The sequence below is a fragment of the Antechinus flavipes genome, chromosome 3 (assembly GCF_016432865.1).
Source record: "Antechinus flavipes isolate AdamAnt ecotype Samford, QLD, Australia chromosome 3, AdamAnt_v2, whole genome shotgun sequence".
Classification (NCBI taxonomy): Eukaryota; Metazoa; Chordata; class Mammalia; order Dasyuromorphia; family Dasyuridae; genus Antechinus; species Antechinus flavipes.
Genome location: NC_067400.1, coordinates 449,551,895 through 449,572,914, shown reverse-complemented (window position 1 = coordinate 449,572,914; position 21,020 = coordinate 449,551,895).

Sequence of the window (21,020 nt, the reverse complement as noted above, 5' to 3'; positions counted from 1 at the left end):
GAATAAGGTACTGAACTTTAAATGCAGAACATCTATACAGAAGATTATGTTGCCTTAACAATGCATTCTTGCCCTAACAGTATTTATTTTGTGCACTTACACCAGACACTCACAGGGTAAATGTCTGAATGGCATCTAGCAGCATACAAGGTACTCTCTAAACTACAGTTAAAGAGCAAGAACTTTGAAAATCTTTGTTGTTAATACATTCACCCTTTCCTTTTATGAAAGAAAAATTGCCCAACTCATTATCAGTTAATGTTGTTAAATAACTAGTAAATGAGCCACAGCCTTCCAATGCTTAAACTTCAGCCTACTAATAATAAGAAAGACAATTGTGTTTATGTTTCAAGCAACAGACTATGACTAGACACTATGATTTAGTAATTCACTTTATCAGAATATAGTGATTGACTTAGGCTCTGGGATAACTCTAGAGGATCTCAACGTGCTGATTGTCCTCGGTCCATATTGAGTTGGTGGGTTATAGTGGTTGTAATAGTGGTAGAAAATTGTAGTGGGAACTTACTGGTGGTAACCATTTCTGAGGACAATTCCTAGCAAAATGACTTGGCCCTCCTCATTAACATACTCTTTATAGTAGCAGGAAATCTCAACTCTGTTTCTACAGCTTGTGGGACTTTTCGGTTAAATTATGTGACTATCCTGGAATTATTATTGTCCTTTTGCAACTGGAGGCTGCTATGTGGAATCAAGCTCTTCAGAGCTTCCTGCAGTCCTATAATGACGGAATAGAACTACAGTAGGCTGGTATGGAAATTCCCCAGATTTATTTCTAAAGTAAAAAATTTACACACATAATCCTTTATAAGTAGTATAGGCAGTGTTAAGTAGTATTGGAAGCATGATTGAAGTAAAAAGATCATGGTATTGTGGGAAAGGGTACTGAATTTGGCGCTAGAGGCCTCGAGTGAACCTGGAACTGCTATTTACTTCCTTTATGGCTTTAGACAAACTTACTATGGTGTTTTTTGTACCTCAGTTTCTTTAGCTATCAAATGAAGTATTCAGGCTAGATATTCTCTAAGTCTCCTTAAAATTCAAGATCCTAGGAATAGTTTCTCCATGCCTCATCATCTTACCCCACAAGCAATAGTTTTAGCTCCATATGACTTTTTTTCCTCTCTGATCTTGTCCAATTTCCATTTCAGTGGTTGAAAGGCAGAAATCAGTCATAAGTATACCCATCTTATCAGTCATAACTTTCTCAAAACAGTTCAAAGATGCTTAAGCTACAGATATTCAGAAAAAAGCAAGCATCCCACTTCTATTTTCAAAGGCAGAATAGTTTTAGTCGCTACCAGACCAGATACACAGGGAACCCAGGAGGGGAGACAGACAGTTAGACACATACACACAGAGAAAAACAGAGAAGAAGGGAGACAGAGATAGAGACAGAATCACACACACACACACACACACACACACACACACACACAACTCTCCCATAAGATGATACCTAGAGTTATAAGGAGAACACAATTAAAAGCAATGAAAATATTTAGTTTCCTGCTAGGAGCATTTTGCCCAGTTAACATACTATACTCAGATGCCTGTAGCACTCTCCTGAACACAGTAGGCTTGCTGCTGCACAGCTGGGTAACTCACTAATTGCTTTTAATAATGAAGAAAGCATCCTTTCCTCCACTGATAGATCTTGAACTTATATTTCCTGCTTAGAAGACAAAATATGAATTCTATAAGCCAAGCTATAGTCATATTTTAATATTCCTAGTGAAAAAAATAACACAGGATATAAGCATGAATATAATATAAATGAGTATGAGTATGCACACACACACACATATATATACATATATATATGTATATATATATTCAAGAGAAAAAGAGGGAGCGAGAAAGAAATATTTCAATACCAATGACTTATGCCAAATCAAAGAGATTCAGATTTACCAATTACAAACAGAATTTATATCTCCTTTCCTCCAGTACCCAAGTTTCTGTTGGTAAAATAAGTCATTAGAAAACTCACAGCTTCAGAACAAAAGGCTAGGAAAGAGCTTGTTAGGAAACACCTCACCTTTATACACTAATGTGATCCCACCACCAAGCATTGTGCATTAATTCATTTCAGTTCAACAAACATTCATAAAATAGCTGCTCTGTGCCAGACCTGGCTTTAGGTACTGGGAATACAAAGATAAAAGTAATAGTCTCTCACTTCAAGTAGCTTAAGAAATTAATGAATACTTCCCATATACCCATCATTGTCTGGGATGGTGAGGAATAGTGTTGTAAGATATTACTTCCAAGAGTTTGTAGTGATATATGCTAATAACACATATGACAAGTGGAAAATAATAACACAGAGAAAGGGGAAGAGGTAGTTTACAGACCAATAAATCATAATATGGCTGCTAAGTGTGAATTTGCATCTTCAACTAGTTATTTTTCTAAAATTCAGGATTCACATGTTACACACGCACACATTCTTTATTATTTTTAAGATCAAATCTCAGCACTTAGCACAATGTCTGGCAAATAGACTCTTAATAAGTATTTATCAACTGAGTTGTTGCCCTTTTTGGCTTTCAGCTTTGTTCCTGTTTTCTTTATGAGAACTTTCCAACTCAAATCCTCTTGTTCCTATTCTACCTATCTTTCACACTTTTTTCAACACCTCCAGATTTCATTGGTGTAAGAACTAAAAATTAGGATTTTTATCATTTAGTAAATTTTTGCTAGACTAATGTTTTGTGCCTGAAAATAGCTAATGTGCTATTTAGTAAGATGCAATGCACTCATTTTTGATAGTTATGATAAACCCTTGAGAATCAGCTGGGGCAATGGATAGAAAATAGATTTCAGAATTAAGATGATCTGAGTTAAGGTCTTGCCTCTCATGTTACTATTTGATCCTGGGTAGGCCACTTAATCTCTCAATATTCTACCCAACACTTAGACTCAAGTATTGGAGAGAATTTCCTTATTTAGGAGTTCTCTTTTTCAATGAGATCATAGGTCTAGTTCTATCCTTATGATAAAATCTAACAATGATAGTTTATGTTTATTCAACATTTTATATGCGCTATCTCATTTTGAATAAGTCTGGCTTAATGGAAAGAGCCCTGACCATAGACTCAGGAAGCCCTCTTTCACATATCATCTTACTATCTGTGTGACCCCTACCTATACAAACCCAACTCCCTAGGACTTAGTTACTGGAAAAATTCCAAGCAGATTTGTAACTTACCCAAGTCCCAAAGGTGTAAAGTGCAAAAGGCAGAATTTGAATTCAGATCCTCTGACTTTACTAAAATATGAGTTGTTTTTTTTTCCTGTTGTTGTTTCATTTTTTACTTGTTTTATCTTTTGTTTTGTTTTTGCCAACATATTTCCTTTGGTGCTTACACTCCTGGAAGACATTAGCCCCATTGTACAGATAAACAACTGAAACTGAGAAAGCTTTTGGTTTCCTGTGCAAAGTCATTGTGGGAGCTAGAATTCAAATCCAGGTTGCTACTGAGTTACAATCCAGTGCTCTCTATACTATATCACATAATCTAGCCATTCATAAATGGCAATTCTACTGAAATGACTTCTGTATATAATGAAGGATGACAGGTGAGATAGCATCATTGCCATCCATATAAGTGACTCTGAGCTAGACAGACATCAGTTCCTTTGGTGGGAAGTCAGAAACTTTGACTTTTGACATGTTGGATGTGATGTCTCACTTTGTTTCATTTATATCTAGTTGGAGGACTTCTATTATTTCCTAGTCATTATACACCTTCTATTCTGGTCACCTTGATATTTTAGAATTAAAAAACTAATAAAATTTACTTTTCATTGACTAGAATAATGATAAAATGGAGAAGATAAAGGAAAGGGTTGTCTTTTATTAGATTCAATGAGAAATTAATTTGCCAGAAGAACTGAAAAGTCAGAAGCTGTTCATCTTTTTTTCTAAGACTACTTAGCTAGGCAATTAGAGTAAGAAATATTTCAGATGGGAGGGCAAACATGTACCATTATAATAAAGTATGTATATGCATAATACTTAAATGAATAGGACATACATCTGGAGGCTCTAATGGATTATAATTTGGACTACTAGAAGAATTAACTTTCATCCCAGAGTTTAATTTCAGTAAATCAGAGGAGGTTTAATGATGAGATACCTGAAGAATAGAAAAAGAGAAATATAGAGTTTAAAAAAGAAAACAAAGGTCAATATTGGAAAATGTAGACCTTTAATTAAAAAAAAACTTTACCTTCCATAACAAGAAAAAAAATCAACCCATTCATATTATGAAAACACAATATGAAATTGGATTCAGGTTGACATAATTATGAATAAATCCTGTCCTACTGACACATTTTTGTCATACAAAAAAGTGAAGGATTTGTTTGATACAGAAAAAGTTCAAATTATATAGCTAAAAATTTTTAATGGATTTTGAGTGGTTCATCTTTCTTCTTTCCATCTGTATTTTGGCTTGTTTACACTTCTTTCCTTCTATACCTCTTGTATGTCCATCTGCCTTAATATCTATATATGATTGTCTTTCTGTATATGAAAACATCCATCTCTGCCCTAAAATGAATTCTGCTTTCCAAATAAAGGTCCTCCTGAGCATGTCCTCTCCATTATTTCCTCCCTTAAATCTAGTTTCCCACTCTCTGGTCCTATACTAAATATCCATTCTTCTACCTTGCTCCATATGCCTCTCTTCTCCCCTCATATTTCTACATGCCACTTTTCAATTCTTGATTATACTGTCAGAGAAATGAATGGATTCCTGATAACAAGCCCAACTTAGGAATAAAAAAGAGGTGGAGAATTATCAATAAATCTTGAATTAGTAATATAAGGCAAAAGATGAAGAGGTAGACCAGGTTTGAAGCAGGAGAAAAAAAGAAGGAAATGTATATCTTGGAAATTTTCAAGACAATGGCAAATGTTTTCCAGGCCTTGTTATACATTTTTGGAATAATACCATGTGATTTGTGCCATTGCATAGAAATGAATCATTAGGCATCTTTTCATTTGGACATTTATGTTCTTTATATGAGTTTTGATTCATATTTCTTCCTCCATCAGATAGAGGTCATTCATTCAAAGAAAGCCTGTGTATCCTTCATTTTTATATTGTTTGGAACATCTTAAAAATAAGAATTATCTAAGTAAGTGAAATATGTGCATGCAATGGAGAGTTATTTGAAACTAAAACAACAACAACAACCAAATCAAGATTAAGCCAAAAAAAGTGAAAAATGCATTTTAAGTCACCATGTAAATTGATGATGATCAATTAATATTTAAGAGGTGGAATTATGAAATATTCTACAATTCAATGTAGCACAACACACTGGATAAAGTCAGCTTTGAATTCAGTGAGACCTGGGTCTTCCTGAGAAGACCTTCTCTGACAAAGAATGTCTGTGTGATCCTGGGCAAGTACTTAATATCTCAGTGCTTAACAGGGACATATGTTTTTCATGATTGCACATGTATATCCTATGTCAAATTGCTTACTGTCAGGTAATGGGAAGAAGAAGGAGGAAGAAAACTTGGACCTCAAAAAAGTTAAAAAAAAACAAATGTTAAAAATTGTTTTTATGTGCAATTGGGAAAATGAAATATTATTTTTTAAAATATCTTAGTGCTCTAGGCTGTTCTCTAAGATTATAAATTACAGAGCAAGTACTAATCTGCATTTAGTAGAGGGACTTTTCTTTCAGAAGTTGGTTTTCTTATTTTTAAGATGTTTCAAATAATATAAAAATCAAGGAAACACAGCTTTCTTTGAATGAATGACCTCTATCTGATGGAGGAAGAAATATGAATTAAAACTCATATAAATAACATAAATATCCAAATGAAAAGATGCCTATGGATTCATTTCTTCACCAAATTAAATTATAAGTCCAATTTCTAGTTATATTGCTACTATTGCTTTTATATAACTAAGTAGAAGTGTTAGAAAATAAATAAAAGGAGGAGACAATGTTAGAAAATAATTGACATTAAGATTTTTCAAACCATAATTCAAGATGAGCCTTTTAACATCAATCTAAGAGAGGGAATATAAAGATTTTTCTCCTCTTATAATAGCTGAGGAAACTGAGGCTTATTAAAGTTAGTAACTTCCTCGTGGTTACAGAGTACTAGACCAAATCTAGTTTTTCTTGAGTCAAGCACTCTATTCACCCCATTATGCTTCATTTTATTTCTTGCCTAATGGTTTCTTTTACAGACCTAAAAGAATTACTAGACATTTTCACCTTCATCTATTAAGATATATTTTGTGCAATATAGAAAAGGTTCTCAGTGTCAGATATCTTAAGCAATGAGCTTATTATTTATTATATTAATAACCTTCATGCAAGTTCTTCTTTCACAAAGGAAGATTCCCTTTAAAATGAATATAAGTAGAAATACAGATTCTCAGATGAAAGACTTTAGGAGTAGAGACAGGGACATGAAGTTACGGAGTCTGCTCTTTAAAAGTAAACCACAGAGGCAACTATGTGGTGCAACAGATAGAGCATCAGCCCTGAAATCAGAAGGACCCAAGTTCAAATTTGACTTCATTCTCTTAACACTTCCTAGCTGTGTGACCCGTGGTCAAGTCATTTAATCTCAATTGCCTCAGTAAAAATAAATCAATAAATAAAGATAAAAAAATAAATAAAAGCAAAGCACAGTTTAAATTTCAAAGATATCAAAGAAAGGGAAGAATGCCCCCCCAAAAAATCTATAGTTGCTTGTTATTGTGGTGGCAAAGGCATGGAAATCACGGGGGTATTTATCAGTGGGCAAACAGCTAAACAAATTATAGTGTATAAATATTCAGTATAAATATATAATAAATAATATAAAGTGTAAAATTCTATTGTAATACTATATGTCATAATGAAGGGGAGTATTCCAGAGAAATCTGGTAAGACTTTTATGAACTGCTGGAGAGCAAAAAGAGTAGAATGAGGACAATCCATCCTGCAATAATATGACAAAATTTAACAATTTTGAAAGACTTAACTCTTAGCAATGTAGTGATCAACCATAATTCCAGAGAACAGATGAAAAATAATGTCACAACTTCTAGACAAAGAGCTAATGAATTAAATGGGCATAGTAAGATCTTTTGGGAAATACCCAATATAGGAATCTATTTTATTTGATCATGCATATCTGTTAAATGGGTTCTCTCTCTCCCTCTCCCTTCCCCTCCACCTTTCCTTCTCCTTCCCTTCCTGTCTCTGTCTCTCTGTCTCTTTGTCTGTCTGTCTGTCTCTCTCTCTCTCTCTCTCTCTCTCTCTCTCTCTCTCTCTCTCCTTCCTCTCTCATATCTGTGTTTGTGTGATGGGGTGTGAAATAGAAGAGAGATAAAATGTATATTTCTTAATTGAAAAATATTTTAATATAAAAAATAAAGCACAAGTTATTTGTTTTAAATCTTCCAGTTCTATGATTATAAGAACAAAATGCATTATATTATTTCACCATTCCCTTCATTCAAGAAATTCAAAATCTATATTGTCTTGTTTTTCTCTCTCTCCATAAGAAAATCAAGGTGACTCTGAATCTTTCAAGGTCTAGCACAGTGCCTGTTATATGGAAGCACTCAATAAATAGTTATTTATTTACTATCGCTTGCATGAAGGAAAGAAACCAAAGAGAATCATTCTCTAACACCTACATGCCATTATGTTCTGGTAAAGGCTATTATATTACATGAATGGGTTGTCCCTCATCTGTTATCAGAATAAAAACAACACCTTGAATGAGATAATTTATCAGGACCTGGAATTGCTGGATTCTAGGGGGATTTTTATGGCCAAAGATTTACTGCTTTAGAATCCAACTTGAGCAGAGAGAGGTTGGGGAGGTAGGGAAATGGAGGAAGAGAAAAAGGAGAAATATGGAGAGGGAGGAAAAGAGTAAGAAAGAAGAGAGAGGAAGGGAGAACTAGGTAGAGAATGAAAGAGATCAGTGGTCTGTATCTCTGGAGAATGTCTTTGGGTAAACATGGTCTCTAGGGCCCTGGGTCACTGGAATGTCGTTTCTGACTGTAAGTAAAGCATACACAAGAAAATAGGCCATATAATATTAATGCATATTTTGTTCAAGGAAAGAAGGAAAAAAAATGTTCAAGTATGCAGCATTCCCATGACCCCTTGACATAATAATATATGCTCTAAAATATTCACTCGGATTTACTCTTTGAATACAATCCTCAGGTCTCTCTATGCCACAGTTCACTGCATTAAAACCTTGTGGTATGACTTCCAAACAATTACACTGCAGTTGTCCTTCCCTTTCATATATTTTTATTCCCTAAATTATTAATATTGCCTTTCCCTAAGGAGATGAGGCAGCAAGAAGCAGGTATCTCACATCATCAAAGTGATGCAGGAGGGGAAGAAAAAAGAGAAAGCAGAAAGAGAAGAGGGAAGAGAGAGAAAGACAGACAGAGACACAGAGACAGAGGCACAGAGAGCACTTCCTTCAAAAATACGTTGCCTGAATATCTCATATGATTGAAGTAAAATTGTTAAAGAAAGAAAAGATTTGCATGAAATTCATTCATCCAGAGGTCATGGACAGCAATTATATAGCACTTTACCCTTTTAGCTACCCCAGTGGTTCTGCTTGTTTAATCTTGTTGAAGAACTAAAAAAAAGGAGGCTTTTCCCAAGGCTGGGGAATTGGTGGGGAGAACTATTTAAGAATTGTGACACAAGCAAAGAAATCTGGCAAATAAAGCAAATGAAATAAAGTGGAAAAAACAGACTAGAATAACAGAGTGCACAGTATGATTATATCAATGAAAGTAAGACGGTATGACTAGACAGTTCTAATGAGGATTTAAAGAGTCATTGAAATATGTTATAATATTTATGCATTGGAAGTGATTAATTTATATGTAAAAAGTTATTTTTTGTTTTTGTTTTGTATTTGATGCTCAAAGTAATAACATGAGATAGTAGAAGAGCTGGATTCAGACTCAAGAAAACCTGGGTTCAAGACACATACTGACTCTTGTGACTTTGGCCAAGTCATTCAACTTCTTAGTGTCTGCAGGCAAATCTCTAAGATTCTTACTTACAGAACAGATATCAATGATCATTGATAGAGTGAGCTCTTTACCAGGAGCTTACCAATCTAAGGAAATCACAAGTTCAGTTTTTAAAAAAAAGTTCATTGTTATATTTTTAATAAAGATAGATCAGCGTATTCAGTCATCTATATGATACAAGAACATCTGTTATCTTTCTGACAGCTAGTCAGGATAGAGTTTGAGCTCTATCAATCAATCAACAAATATTTTATTAAGTGACTATTAGGTGCCAAACTCTGTTCTAATTATTGGAAATGTAAAGACAAAATCAAAACAATTTCTGTCCTTAAGGAGCTTACATTCTACCATAAAAGATAACATCCATTGCTCTCCTAGGACAGTGCTTTTAAAGCAATCCATTTGCTAAGTGAAATGAGCAGAACCAGGAGATCATTATATACCTCAACAATGATACTGTTTGAGGATGTATTCTGATGGAAATGGATCTCTTCGATAAAGCGAGCTAATTCAGTTTCAATTGATCAAAGATGGGCAAAAGCAGCTACACCCAAAGAAAGAACACTGGGAGATGAATATAAACTGCTTGCATTTTTGTTTTTCTTCCCGGATTAGTTATACCTTCTGAATTCAATTCTCCCTGTGCAACAAGAAAACTGTTTGGTTCTGCACACGTATATTGTATCCAGGATATACTGTAATCTATTCAACATGTAAAGTATTGCTTGCCATCTGGGGGAGGGAGTGGAGGGAGGGAGGGGAAAAATTGGAACAGAAGTGAATGCAAGGGATAATGTTGTAAAAAATTACCCTGGCATGAGTTCTATCAATAAAAAAGTTATTAAAAAAAAAAAAGCAATCCATTCCACTGGGTATGTGTTTAAAGTCTGGGCCTCAAATCTGTCTACTCTGTCCACTGACAGATTTTGTGTAACTTTGTGCAAATCACTTACTTCCTTGGATTTCAATTTCCTCAACTTTAAAATAAGGATACTAGACAAGATGAACTCTGAAATATCTTATAGCCATAAAAGTTATGGAATTTTGCACATAAATGCTTCAAGATATGAAGTAAAATTGGGGCCCATTATTTTCTTCAATCTGCTAAAAAAAAAAAAAAAACCTCAGATTTCTAGCATGATATGGAAAATTGGGAAATGTACTTCTATGCAAAATTAAATATTTTTTACAATTAGAAATGTCCTTATTGACATAACTACACAAACAGCTGGATACTAAACTATGAATAATTGAAAATGAAATAGAGCATAGATGAAATCTCAACTTCCCTTGTAATACATCAAATAATAATTCTGTGTTCCAGAAGGGCCTGGTAATACAATCCAATGTGCCAGAGAAAACTGGGGAGGTACTGAATGCAAACATTTGTAAAGAGAATCATTCTCTTGAAATAGTTATCTACAGTACTCTATGCCATTTTTTTTTTCAGCCACTGTAATTTGCTTGTCATTTAGTTTCTAAGGGGGCACTGCTCAACATGTTTAACAAGCTTTTTATTCAGCTTAGGGAGAGTGATGATAAAGGTCATTTTCCCATCTCTGATTTATCCTGAATATTGTTAGGTGCTGAAGATAATGTGCTGCACAGACCACACACACACAGAAAGTGGAAGCTATTATCTATGAGGGAGAGAAACCACATGCTCAACATAGAACATGGCCAGATAGAGATGACTGCAAATTAGAGTTAATTCTACATAAATTATCTTAAAAATTAAACTAACATGCTAGATTTGGGTGTTTGGTTGCTATAATTTAGGAAACACACACACACACATACACACACACACACAAAGTGTTAGGTAATTTTCCAGTTTTCTTTGATTCAAGGTGTTGAGAATTTTTATTCTTGCAAAAGAGTCTAAAAGTTTCAGCACTTAGGACAATATTTTAATTAAACTAGCCTTTCAATAAATGCTGCTATTGATTAAAATAATAGAAGGTAATTTTAGAAAATTTTCTGTATAATATGAAAATCATTACTCCCCCTGCACAAAGAAGTAGAGGAAGTCATCTGAGAGTTTCAACTATCCTAACAAATAAATTGGTCAAAAAAAAAAAAAACAATTACTTCTGAATTTATTAATCTGTTCATTAAATAAAAGGCTACATCATCTGCTTACAATGAACAGAAAAATTCATACAATATTAAGAGATTGTTCTAGCTCTCAATATTCTTACAGTCTCCCAAAGGAATGTAGCATATGTATAAAATTTTTAATAAATATATAATTAATTTTCATTAAGCAATAGGAACTGGAACTGACATTATTGATGGTGGAAGCTATCAGTTGAGGAAACCTTCTCTACCAATTCAGCTTGGCACTTTCTGTACAACTTCTAATCTTAGTTGCTTATTGAACTAAGAAGTTAAAGTAGTTGTCCAAGGTCACACATTCAGTATATATAAGAGAAGGGGCTTGGATCTAGATCTTGCTGGGTCTATAGACAATTCTCTCTCCACTATACAATATTATGATTCTTATTTTCATTAAGAGCAATTAAAATATGATTCAATAATGAGATTTATTCAGTATTATGTTTACATCTATTTATGTAGTATATCGTTATTCATATGCATATCCAAATATAATGTCAACCACTAAATAAGTCTTTTTAAAATATATATTCAATCATATAAATTTTTATGTGCTGATATTATGTTCATTTTACAGATAAGGATGCTAAGAGCAGAAGAATTGAAGTTGTTTAGGGTTACATAACTTATAAGAGTCTGAAGAGGATTTGAATTCAGGTTTCATGACTCCAAATCTATCCCATTATCAGTTAGAGTGCCAACCTGCCCAACAAAAGGATTTGATTTTAAGAAATGTGGAGAAAAGTAAAGACAAAGAGTCATTAGGTTGCTTGAAATGAAACTATTAATAAAGTTAAGCCCAGTGAAATACAAGGAACACACACATATGTATGTTTAAGTATATATATGCATATATACACACACATACATAAATTTGCAAAGTTTAACTCATCTTGTTCCATCATTGTCTATTGTTAAGTATTCTATATTATGAAAATTATTCTTTAAAAATCAGTTTTTAAATTAGCAATTTGAAGAAAATGGGTGAATGTTACTCAAATGAAGGAAGAAAAGATATTATCAGTAGCATGGAAGAATGTATGTATGATAAAAAGAAAATGAAGGATGGATGATAAAAGGTTCATGTTTGGCTAGAAGAAACAAAGCAAAGTTTTAAAAATGATTTGATATGCCACTTAATATGCATCAGTTCCAGGAGATGGCAAAACTCTTTAACAGTCATATCAAGAATTATGCTCAAAAAACTATTAAACTGTGCATATCCTTTGACCCAGCAGTGTTACAACTGGGCTTATATCCCAAAAAGATATTAAAGAAGGGTAAGGGACCTGTATGTGAAAGAATGTTTGTGGCAGCCCTCTTTGTAGTGACCAGAAACTGGAAACTGAGTGGATACCCATCAATTGGAGAATGGCTGAATAAATTGTGGTATATGAATATTATGAAATATTATTGTTCTGTAACAAATGACTAGCAGGATGATTTCAGAGACCTGGAGAGACTTAGATGAACTGATACTGAGTGAAATGAGCAAGACCAGAAGATCATCATATACCTCAACAACAATACTATATGATGATCAATTCTGATGGATGTGGCCCTCTTCAACCAGATGAACCAAATAAATTCCAATAGTGCAGTAATGAACTGAACCATCTACACCCAGGGAAAGAACTTTGGGAGATGACTATGAACTACTACATAGAATTCCTAGTCCCTCTATTTTTGTCCACCTATATTTTTGATTTCCTTCACAGGCTAATTGTACAATATTTCAGAGTCCAACTCTTTTTATACAGCAAAATAACTGTTTGGACATGTATACATATATTGTATTTAACTTATACTTTAACATATTTAACATGTATTGGTCAACCTGCCATCTGGGAGAAGGGGGAGAAGGAGGGAAAAAGTTGAAACAAAAGTATTTGCAACTGTCAATGCTGAAAAATTACTCATGCATATATCTTGTAAATAAAAAGCTATAATAAAAAAGTCATATCAAGAGATAATTCTATAAAAGGGAAGAAAATGCTCATGTGAAGATGAGAAAGGGTTGGAAGAAAATTAAAATGAAGTTTTTAAAATATAGAGTACTATGAGAGGATTGAAATAATAATATTCCATCTTTACCATTTGAGTTACATTATCATTAGACTTCACTGACTACTCTCACTTTCAAAGATGTTATGATCTCAAGGAATCATTATCTTTAACAATTAATTAACATTAGCATTGTCAAGCTCTAGAATTTTACTCTAGCTATGGACAATCTGTCCCTCTTTTATTTCTTAAGGACAATGATTCTAAAACCTGAAGTTTCTTCCATGAAAATGCTCCACCCATACTTCATCCCACATTTACACAGTTCAATAAGACATGCAAGTGCAAATAAGCTAATTTTTTTTTCAAACAAGAATCACACAGAGTGAGAGAAAAAAAAAATTACACATAGTAATTCTCTTGATCCATGAAAATGGATCCCTTTAGCCATCTGGCCAAAATCTAGGTGAGAGAAAAATATTTTAGCCTCCTGTCACTTGGTAACTGATTGCTCTAATTCCAACAATGCTTGTTTTGTTTCCCATAATCTAAGGGCAACCATCCAAGTATATCCACTATTCCATTAGTTCATTCAGGGTATCTAGATATAAAGACTCTTCTGTTTTGTTTTTGCAACCACAGCACGTAGTATGAAGCCTGATACATAGAAATAGGGACTACACCTGTGATTTCATTGGTATAAGGAACTTCTGTGTAGAAATCCAACTTGCCTATATAAGTAAGCATCCTCTCAGTGATTCATAATATTAGAGAATTGTACAGAACACAGAGTATTCAAGTGACTTGCCCAGGGTCACATAACTACTACAATTAGAAGGAGAACTTGAATCCAGGTTTTCCAGGCATCAAAGCCTGCTCTCTATCCATAATGTCAAAATGTCTCCCATTTAACAAATTCTAATTTGTTGTTGTTTGCTTCATATTCTTGATGTTAGTAATGACATTTTCTAAAGTATAAGATTGGGATTTGGTATTTCTGGATTTGAAAGAATTGCATTGCCATTTGATCTTTGAGGAGCATATCATTTATTCCCTGATTTTTAATTTTAATAATGGTAATGGAATAAATGGACATTGAAAAAAAAAGTAGTATAGGAAGAGTAGAAATTATATTATTTGGAAGGTAATATATATGAGTTGAGCAGCATTTTATCAGTTAAACCAGTTACAAAAGAATCCAGAACTTTTCTTCTTGAGGGCAGCACTCACTGCTGAATGGCTCTTTTCCTGTCCTCTGGCACTTTATCCATCTTTGTCTTCAATAATCTTAGAATGCAATGCTGCATCTAGTTTCTTGGCCTCAATAAATTGCAGTGTTTGCTACTCACCCTCTTTAATGCAAGTTCTTATCCCTTTATAAAAATGGACATCTCCATCACAAAGGATCAGCTAAGCCCTCTGATGAGTACCCAGAACTGAAATAGGGGAAAGATTTACAAATGAAGCAATAAAAAACAAATTACATAACATTAAATCTACTAAGTAAGCAGGATAATGTAGCCTGACTGAAAATCAAATATGCTGAGTTAGCTAGTTTGGATTAGCTTGGATTTCATTCAGAGCAAGAGCTTTGAAGTTATAAGTATGCTAATCTTGGCATGTATTAAATGCATAATTGAAACGGTATTAGTTATTCAGTTTGTTGGACATTTTTATTACAAACTTTCTGTTCCCAGAAGCATGTCATTAGGTGGTAAAAAATTGCATTTTCACTCCTATGGGAAATGGGGTTCACATATGGTATGCAAAATCTCAAACATATGATCCAATTTTATTTGATTGGGGTGGGGATGGTTAGGAGCCTAGTGAACATTACAGAGGAGATTACTGACTTCACTGCTAAGATTAAGAAACTTAGTTTTGTTCTTATCTTCCTTTTTTGTTGAAGTTCATTTGTTCTAGTTACATCTGAATCCTTGTGACCTTTTTGGGGGTTTTCCTGGCAAAAATACAGGAATGTTTTGCCATTTCCTTTTCCAGTTCATTTTACAAATGAGGAAACTGAGACAAACAGAGTTAAGTGATTTGCCTATGGTTACACATGGTGAGTATCTATGGCCAATTTTGAACTCACGAGATGACTCATGCTGACTCCAGATCTGGCACTCTATCTACTCTACCACCTAGTTGGTTTTTTGTATGTTTGTTTATTTGTTTTTAGCTAAAATTTATTTCATTTTAACTATGTGCTAAGGTGTAGAGGGCTGAAACTATTGAATCGATGCACTGAAGTCAGGACTGCTGAGCACTTAAGGCTAACTTCTGATTGGATGATACTCTATGGGCATATGCTTGGAAAAATGTCCTTTCCACTATCTTGTCCTGACTCAATGATTGGCGTATAAAGGATTGTAGGAGGGAGTAAGGGGTGGAGTAAAGCAAGTCAGAGACACTCTTGGTAGTAGACAAGGGAGAAGGTGCTTGCGGAAATTCTCTTCCATGCCTTTCACTTCTACCCTTAAAGACCAAGAATAAAAATGGACTTTTGCTTATCCTGACTTCTGCTGATTCTGGGGTGTCTTGGGTGCTAGCACAGTCACTACACTAAGGACTTTACAATTATTATCTCAAATGATCCTCACAAGGTTCCTAGCCGGGAGCTGCTATTGTTCTCTCCATTTTATCTATGAAACTAAGGCAAACAGAGGTTGTGACTTGTCCAAGCCACACAGCTAATAAATATCTAAGGCTGGATTTGAATTAAGATTTTCCTCAAAGACCAGTGATCTGTCCATGGTACTACTTGACTAAAGGCTGGTCAGTTTCGCCAAGTTTGTAGACCTAAGAAAGAGGTAGAGCAGTTTCATGAGGTGCTTGGCAAGAGCTATGTAATGGGATGAGGGTGGAGGCAGTAAGGCCTTTATAAGATTCAAACTAACAACTCTGCCTTCCTGGACAGCCTATAAACTTGAATAGCTTGAAAGGAAAAATAGAGAAAACTGGGTAAGGATAGGGATTATGAGTTGGGCACATGGCCATCCTCAAGAATAGGCAGACTATATCATCTACACAGTATAATTTCAGGAGTTCTGGAAAGTTTCTTTTATTTCTCATTGGTTGGTTTATTTATGAAATCCTGAGATTAGAGATTTATTCCTTTCAACTTTTCCCAAGATATAAGAGAGGATATCCTAGCCACTTCCCAACCTCCTGAAATCCTTACATGGCTTCATTTAACCTTTTGCCTCCTGTGATGTGCAGCACCTGTGAAAGCTGATGCAGATGGCAGATGGGAGTGGGGAGGCTGATGTCAGACACAACATGGGATATGAAATTTTGAAGGTGAATAACATTCACAGAGAGAAATGATGAAAAAGAAATGTGCAAAAAAGAAGTAATGTCTCCATTTTTCCTTTGCTTAGTTTGAGTTAAGATTTTGATGATTTTCTCTTTCTTCTTCTTCTTCTGCTTTGCCCCCCACTGTGAGACCAATGGCATTTTAAGATGGAATAGCTGAGACACTACTTAACTCATGCCCTACTGAACCCAAACAGTGCACAGCAAAGTGAGGTCCCTGGAGACATCAATATCGATTTTCAATTATCTATGGAAACAGCCACAACCATGGTGGAGAAGCCTAGTTCAAAGTTCCATTTCTATTCACTACCAGAATCACTTTCCTCCTCTGCTACATAGTCATGGTGGAGGGAAAAAAAAAAGATCTATTATAAGATACTGAATTTCCAAACTGGTGAATTTCTGTCTTCTACCCCACTATTGCCCTAGAGACTGAAAAGTAAAAAACTGGATTCTAACTTGAAAGAATTTGGAGGAGAGAGTGAGTTGCTGTTGCTATTGTTGTTTTATCTTAGAGGACTGGAACTGGAATTCAGTGGCATAATATATTTTCTGACACAAATTTATGGCTTTTGAATTTTGCTATGCTTGTATTTGTTGTTTGGTAACTTTCAGTCATCTCCAGATCTTGTGACACCAATTTGGGGTTTCCTTGGTATAAATATTAGAGTGATTTGCCATTTTATTCTCCAATTAATTTTATAGGTGAGAAAACTGAGGGAAACAGGGTTAAGAGACTTGCTCAGGATCACACAACTAGTGAATGTCTGAGGCCAGGTTTTCCTGACTCTATGCTTGCACTATATACCTAAAATCTAGGTATCAAAAATGGGATAGGCACCCATGCTTCCATACACAATCTAACTAAAATGCTCATCTAAAAATTTGAATGGGGCTGAGTGATTGAAACAATAAATCATGTCTGGAAAGGAAGAGAAGCATACAGGAGGTGGGAATAGAGCTATATGAGTAGCACATCATGGTTAAGATACAATGATTGATACATACTCCTATATAAAGAGCTTCAGATTTTAGCAGTGAGAGGCAGAGGACTGAGTGATTGATAGGCACATCATACCCAAGGTCTCTGCTTGTTGACAGAACCCAGTCACAAAACTGTTACATCCATACTAAAACAAATTCCTCGGTGATATAAATAACACTTTAAGACTTATCAGTCATATCCATATGAAAGAGTTTATCAGATCATTTCCTAAGCAGGTTTCATTAGTCTAGAGGAAAAAAGGAGAGTATTGGTTCCTATAGAGAAGGGGGTGGAATAGGGACACACCAAGGCAGGCAGGGAAGAAATAGTAAAGACAGGGAAGGCTTTAAAATAGGACCTATACTAATTCTGAGCTATTCCTATTGATCTTTAGGGCTGATACTTCAACAGTCCTGTAGTCCAAAAGTTATCTGAACAGTTTTTTTCTAAAATATGTCCCAACAGTGGAAATCCAACCTCTGCATGAATGTAGTCAAGAGAAACCTTCTACTCCATTACATGCAGTAGGGAATGATTAATAGTGCTAGACTATGAACAATGAAGATCTAGGTGATAGGCCTGTGTATTTGACTATGGATTAGCATTTAATCTCCCTGATCCTCAGTTTCCTTAACTATAAAATGAGGATAATAACACCCATAGTTCCTACCTTACAGAACTGTTTTAAGATTCAAATGAGATAAAGTACTTTTGAAATGTCATATAAATGTCAGTTATTATTATTTGAGGTTTCCCCCTTATGTTGCACTAAAAATAATTTCTCCACCACATTGTTTCAAATGCTGCTCTCTAAAGCCAAGCAGAACACATCTAATACCTTTCTTACATGACTGTGTGGCAGCTGTGTATCCAGGCATTGTTCTGGGTTCTTGTTTTCCTATTGATGTGGCCTTTTGAACTGAATTAAATTAAATCTAATGCAATCCAATATAACATTCAATTCAACTTTTTTCAATGCAAAAAAAAAAAGTATTGCTCTCCAACTATGTGTCAGCACTGTTTTATTAGCCTCCTAGATACAAAGACAAAGAAAAATTCCTAAAGTTAAACAACACATAGAGAAATAACTCAGAGATATATGTACATATATTAGAGAGAAGAGTAAAAGTTGGGAGATCAAGAAACCTCTTTCTGTCACAGCATCTTCTGCTTTGAAAGAAACTAAATATTCCAAAACCCAGGAGTTTAGGTAAGACCCACTGGGATACAAATAGAGCTACCTGAGTATTTTTTTTTCTTTCTGTGGCAATTAGGGTTAAGTTATTTGCCCAGAATCACACAGCTAGGAAGTGTTAAGTGTCTGAGGTAAGATTTGAACTCAGGTCCTTCTGACTTTAGGGCTAGTGCTCTATCCACTGTTCCACCTAGCTTCCCCACTTGAATATTTCTCAAATCCAAATCATTCTGGCTCTCACTAGTTGACCAATAAAAAGTCCAAGCCTCTATTTATCACTGATGGTTTTGATGGCTCAAAATGAGTGTAATTCTGTTCTAGCCAGAATTCCAAACATTTTCCTCTCTCAAATTGACCTTTCTCTTTGGTCTAGATAAAAGAGACCTTCTTTTGCCTCATTTCTTATCTACTCTTAATCACTGGATGGGTGTAGTCTCAGACAAACTGAGACCTGAGAAAAATATTTAGACGACTAAGGTCTTTACTACATCCCAGACCCTCTCCAATAATCCTTATCCATATTTTACCATTGGACAGGGATGTCCAATGTAGCAGAGAGTGAGGCTGATGACTTTACACAGCCCTGCCCCACTTAAATCCAATTCACTTGCAAGTCAAGACATCCCTCTCCTGATGCTATTGATCCTGCTAGAGAACAAAGGACAGGCAACAACAAGATATTCCAAAAGGTGGAGACAGAGAGCATTAAAGCAACGGGGACAATCTACAACAGCATGGAGATTAGAGATGGAATGTGAAACAAGGATAAATAGGGTACAAATTCCCCAAGTGATTAGAGTTTATTCTATATACTTCTCCCCATCATGAGGTTTAAAGGCTGAGCTTACCTTGTTGGTGGTACTAACTTTCCCTTAGATAGTAAATTCCTATGTGAGTTCCCATGTCTAAGCAAGAGAGCTTAAGAGACTTAAAGAGATGAAGACACAGAAGATAGAAAAGATGAGGGTTAGACACAAACCTAAATTTAATTTCCTGGAGGTAGTCCTATGTATTCATTAGGGCCCTCCAGGAAACCATGAAATACATACAGAGAAAATCACATATCACATCCCAGAATAGAAAAAACAAGATCCAATTGAGAAGTATTTAAAAAAAGAGAGAGATTCTCACAAAATTTAAGAGTTCATGGAAAAGATAGATGAAGTCCTAGACCAAGTGGGAACCAGGAACCAAGTAACAGTACAAAGTAACAAACTTGGACTTCGATGAGACTAGACATTACATGGGTTGTGCAGATCCAGGGGAAAATGCTTAGCTCTCTAGACCCCTTTTTTCCACTTTAAGGGAAGAAATCTAGGGTTATATTCTCTCTCTCTCTCTCTCTCTCTCTCTCTCTCTCTCTCTCTCTCTCTGTCTGTCTTTCTGTCTCTGTTTCTGGGTCTCTGGGTCTCTCTCTCTGAGTCTCTCTCTCTCTCTCTCTCTCTCTCTCTCTCTCTCTATATATATATATATATATATATATGTATATATATATATATATATATATTCATTGTACTCTTCCACATCCTAGCTCTAAATCTTACTAATGCTTGACTCTGGCTGTTGTTGCTTGGTCTAGAAAGTCTCCAGTGCTCCAGTATTTTCTTTGCTCAATCTTCTTTATCTGACACCATTTTTATGTCTTCTGGGAATGCCATGCTGCTCTTTGAGGAACCACATGGATGTATGGATGCAGAAACCTTGGGTCTTTCCAGGTTACTACAAATGGGTTTGATACATCCTCTCTATTTTCTTTAACTTTAACTCTCTAGACTTTGTTTACTCAGTCTCTTTATCCATATATATATATATATATATTCATTCATTTTCATTATTTATTTATCTATACTCTTTCAGGTTTTGTTCGTAAGTCTAGTCTCATACATGTTGGAAATGTTGCAGCTACATATAAGTTATCCCCTGTTAGTAAGAGTTGATTATAGTTGCGCCAGATTTAAAGCTAGATCCCAAATGTAGCTTAGATGTATGAACTAACTTGTGAATTATCCATCAGACATTAATTGACAGGTATCATGGGAGCAATAAGCATTCAGTAGAAGGCCAATTCATACCTTATTATTACCAAAACAAAAGCCAAATTAATTAGACAGCAAGGATTTAATACAAAGAGAATGTCTACTTTATTATAGCTATATTATTAATTCCAGAAAAAGTAGCCCCATCAATGGGCCAATAGACTTTAGATAATGGTTGTCTCCATCCATGTTCTTCTATTTAAAAAAACATTCAGTCACTGGAAATTACTTTTAGGAACACTGTCTTGTTGCACCAATGCTGGACATTTCTCTAGGGGTTTGTACATAAGTAT